Raw genomic sequence first — 5,330 nt, 5'->3', positions numbered from 1 at the left:
AGAGGTTCGTTCCAGTAAAAAGAAATCAGGGACTTCAATTTCTATTTGTTCTTACTGTTTTCTTCAATGTAAAATGGATTAAAGAAAATTATTGCTCTCTGCACTACAATATGCTTATTTTAGCCTCATAATTGCCTCATATCATACTATCTTGTAGTTCTCTAGCACCTTCCATTCACATTTTTCAAAGCATCTTTACAAAACGGAATTTAAATATAGCTTTTCCATGCTCCTCCAAGGTAAGCAGATATTGGCAGCCACTTTTTAAGGTTTAGGAAGCTGTGCAAGGTTTGTAAAACAGCTCCAATTTGGTTTGCAGTTAAGAATGTACAATGAATTGAATGCATTCAAAATGCAGAGTCTATCAGTCACACACAGGTGAAAAAACTTGTATGTGCCCAAAAGTTAAACAAACAGAATTCCCTCAAGTAGGGCCAGTCTGCCATCTGTATGTGCACGGCTATGGCTATGCTGGGGGAAGAGACAAAAAATGTAACTATATGTATATTTTCAAGCTCATAAAAAGAGGTGCTGGTTTGAAAGCTGGCTGTAAGCGACAACCAAAGGTTCACAGTAAGTGAGTCTGGCCCTATTGCAGTCAGTGGGAATGTTGCTTGTGATTTTGTGGAGCCAAGGTTTCACCATGGAATTTCTAGCAAAGTCAAGAAGAGGAAAAAGTCTTATCTGAAGACCAGGATGGGATCTGTGGAGAGTGGGGGGCAATTTCTCTGCCTTTGTCTGCTGTGGGGTAGTTCTTCTGAAGTATCTGGGGTTGGCCAGTGATAAATGTAGGATACAGCTAGATAGATATTGAGACTACCGGTTTGGCAGCTTTCTTCTTCTTGTCTCCTTATACCTAGTCCTGCCTCACAGGATCATTTCTTCACTTCTGCTTTAGATGAAAAGATCAAGTCCTAAAGTGACTGAAGAGACTGAAGTGATCTTTGATTATGCCCAAGTTTGATGTGTGGGGAAATGTTTTTAATGAGACAAACTCACAGAATGGACCATTTTTCTAATGAACAGGTTGTGCACGTTAGAAATGATAATGACATTCTCTAATGCAAGCACCCTTGCCTTCCCAGGTACTGCCTATTACTTTTTTTTTTCAATTTTGTAATCTGTATGCACTTCTTTTCTTTTTCTATGTCTCATTAGTTCTTTATTTCTACTGTAAATCTGTCATGTTGCAAAGCAAACCCTAATATACACAGTACACTAAGTGAATATATATTTTTCTCTGTGTGACAGCACAGTTTAAAGTAAATCATGTTGCTGAATGCAACAGTGTTTTCTTGGGTTAGTGAAGTTTACATTTAACTGAACTATTTACTCTTTGATCCTTTCCATATAGTTTCCTTTATCACTTTAACAATGTTGAATTAGAAAAATAAACTGATAAAAACTGTGTATTAGTAGTAATCATGCTTAAAACCTACTTTGTGTTTTGCATTTTCAAAGCACTGGACAACACACTTTTGAAGTCTGACTTTGTAGCTGGTTGGAGCTTTTTATCATTTGATAGCTACTTTACAGGTGTAACTGGTCTCCAAGTAATTGCACAATTAATCAGTTAATTGCAAGGTACCTGTAATGTGTAAGGGGGGTGGGGCTGAGTAGGATACCTAGATGCCCTTTTCACCCCAAGGGCAGATGGCAATCTAGGCGTGACAGCAGGCCACAGAGGCTTCTCTTTTATTGTTTTCGCATGACACAGTGTTTTGGGTGAAGTTGTCCCCAGGTTCAGACTATAGTTTTGTAGCTGCTTTGTTGCAAGCATGGCAGATTGGGCTTGAGAAGAATGAGTGAAGCTCTGAGACAGTTGTGGACAGAGAAAGTCCCAGAGTGGAGTTGTAAGGAGTGACCTAGAAAGCACTACCCGGAGACGAAGCAGAAGAGAATGTTATGAGATGAATGCCCATCTGCGATGATAAGGAGGAGACAGTCCTAGATAAAGGGGCTTGAAAACAAAAGCAAGAAGCTAAATACTGGGTTAAAGGGCTCATTAAAATACTAAAAATTACGCCCCTAGGTGGGGAAAAAGTATGCTAATGAAACACACATGTATGTAAATGAGATACATGGCTAAAACACAGGTATAGAGACATGCTCAGTGAAGAACTCCTTGCGTCACTCCTTTATAACCAATTAGCAAACAAGGATGCTTATGAAGGTTCAAAAACTCCTGTATAAAAGATGCTTAGAAATAGTGATCTGTGTGCTTGTTATGTGAAATTATTCCGCTTGCACCTTTTATTGCTAGCAATAAATCTTCTTTATACTTTCACCCCTGGTATCTTTATTGGCCTTTGCATACCGGGCACGATCCCAGACTTGAGCTGGGGCTCAACAGAGTGAGCAAGTCTGAGTGAGGATGGAAGGAATTGCAATGGCACAATAAAGACTGGTTATTTTGAAGCAGTCTGCTGTGTTGTTTGGGACACTGACACCCTGACCTGTCCTCTTTAAGGCTAGGGACAGACATTACACATAAACTGGTTTAAGTGATCAGAAACTGTTTTAAACCTGTAACAGAACAGTCATTCAGTGCACATAAACCAGTTTGAAAATGACTGAAACCAATTTGAGATAAACCTGGTTGAATGTAGTATCAGACTTAACTGATTTGGGTCAAACTGGTTTACGCAATGTTTGTCCCAGATCCTTTCCTGGTTTAAGTTGAACCAGACTCCCACAGCATCCCAGCATGCTCTCTGGGCTGGGCGGGCCCATCCCCTCTGCTCCCTGGCTGGAGCTCCAGCAGAGACTTGCAGGCACAGCAGAGTTTGCCCAGCTTCCCCAAGCCACCCTCACCACCCTCACTGCTTAAGTAGAGATCCCTTCCTGCTCTTTCCCACAGCATAGACCATAGCCAGCATGTGGTATGCTAGCTAATGCTGAGAGGTGTCGCTGTAAAGCAGACAGGACAGTGTCTGTTTAGGGATTTTTGGAACTAATCAACATGTCAGCTGGTAATGTCCCTGCATTTCTTCCTTTGAAAAAAGCTGTTTAAGAAAAGCTTGATTTAATGAGTGAGGCTTTGTATTCTAATGGGGTGCTAAATACTGATAACAAAGCTGATAAATGCTCTGTTATCAAGGGGAGAGGGAACCCCTCCCTAATCAGAGCATCTTGCAGGGGCCTGGCCACACACCCCTCAGCTCAGCATTATGGAAGGGATGGGAGGGTTGCTCTAATACCCCCCAGCTTCTAGCATGAGCTGCTGCACCTCAGTCCAGAGATGATGCCTGTATGGCTACAAACAGGTTAGACTAACCTGCAAAGATTGAATCAATTCAGGCTCAGGATTTTTGAATGTCTGTCCCTAGCCTAAAAGAAGAAAACATTCCCTCCTTCCAGAAAGCTGACTGATAATTAGGAGCCCCCAGAGGTGAGGGTGCTATGAATCACTGGGAAAGCCAGAGACTGATAAGAGCCAGGGTCTCAAAGCCAGAGGCTTGCCACTTGTGAAGCTATGCTAGAGCTGGCTTCAGGGAGTCCTCTTAGGAGAGAGAGACCAAATAAGGCTGCTTCTTGAGAGGGCTTTGAGGAGGAGCTTGTCCTGTTCCCCATGAAAGGGGCAATTTGATCCTTTTTCATGATAAGCAACTAGAAGGCAAGGTAGATATGCACCTTATAGACTAACTAAATAAGATATATAGAAAGCACAAGCTTTTGTGAACTTGAGCTGACTTCATCAGATACTGTGAAAGGACAAGCATAGACAGTGTATAAAGTGGAGCGAATGTTTAGAGCATCCATCATTGTAAAGCTTTACCTAAAGTTGCAGCCTACAGCTCCCTCACAACCAACAGCTTCGCTAACTGGCTATTAGGCTTTGCAAAGAGGAGCCCACCATGGAGAAGAAGGATTCTAATTAGCCACTTATCCCCTCTGTCTCATTTGTTATGGATGTATCGGTTTTGCAGGTCCTATTGAATAGGACCTTAGTACAAGTTACTCCTAAAATAAGGGCCAATGAATAGAAGTTCCTAATATATTGATATATACTGTGAACAAGATAATGTTTCCCTGTGTATGCAATGAAGTATGCAAATGACTGCTTATTTCCGGGGTGCTGGTGGTTTCCACTTGGGGGTGCTGTAGAGTTAAAAATATTGCTAAATAAATAAATAAATAAATAAATAAAATAAAACAGTGAGAAAAGCAATGAAGCAAATAAGCAGCTTTTTGTCTGTGAGAGCAATGAGCTGAACATAAAACCCCATATCTGTTCTAACTGTTGTGGAGGATGTGGCTGGGTTTTTATATTTTATTAATTGGGCAGGACACATTGTTTGGAATTCTATTGTAGTTGTTTTCTTTTAAGGAAAGCCAAAATTCCACCTAAAAGTCTTCCTAGCCTAACTATGGGACTTGTTACATGATAATTTTGGGCAGATCCTGAAGCTCTTAACACCTGGATTGTCCACATAGTAACATCTGAAACTAATGTTAAGCACTCTTTAGGAAGCTCAAAGTTATGCCAGTTTGGGACAGAATTATCTCTGGTCCATGTTACCCAGCTTGCATTAGGGCTGCATTCCACATTACACTGTGAGCTGCCCAAATGTTGATCGGGATTAGGGCTAGCTCTGGTTTAGAGCAGTCACACTTCAGCCAAGAGGCCCAGAGGACTGAAAAGTAAGAATCCCCCCTCCCATTCTATGCTCCCCCCCCACCCCAGGGGCTCCCTCTGCCCCTTGGGGTTGACCCCTACCTCCTGGACCACCACCTGCCTGCCAGGCTGCTGTTCTTCTTTAGGCTCAGTGGCAATGACTGGGCAGGCATGTTAACCCTTTCCTGCCTGCCCCCCTGGGACAGACAGCGTGGGCAACCACAAGTAAGCAGGGACAAGGGGAGCGAGCTGGGATCTGGGACGCTGGGGAAGGCAGAGGGAGGCAGTGGGCTGGATCAGAGCTAGAGGGAGCGGGTGGGTGTGGTGCTTACATTAAGGTGTAACCTAGTGTGGCTACACCTTAATGTAAGGGCTTTGTTACATGGGAATTTGGGGCAGCTACTGGAGCTCTTAACCCCTGAATTACCCACTCGTTAACTGTGAAACTGGTTTTAAATACTCATTAGGTGGCTGAAAGTGATGCCACTCCAGAGCAGGATTATCTTTGATCCATGCTATCCAGCTCCTGTTGCACTAAGGTGTAGCCATGCTAGGTAGGCTACACTTTAGTGTAACCACCCCACCTGCCCCCCTCTCTTGCTGGTTCAGATTGGGTCCACTGCCTCCCCCACTCCTCCCCACCACACCAGATCTCTGCTCACTGTCCTCCCTGACTCCCCACCAGTTTACTTGTGGCTGCCTGCACTGTCTG

The sequence above is a fragment of the Alligator sinensis genome, unplaced genomic scaffold (assembly GCF_000455745.1).
Source record: "Alligator sinensis unplaced genomic scaffold, ASM45574v1 scaffold466_1, whole genome shotgun sequence".
NCBI classification, from domain to species: Eukaryota; Metazoa; Chordata; order Crocodylia; family Alligatoridae; genus Alligator; species Alligator sinensis.
This window is presented reverse-complemented; position numbering follows the sequence as displayed.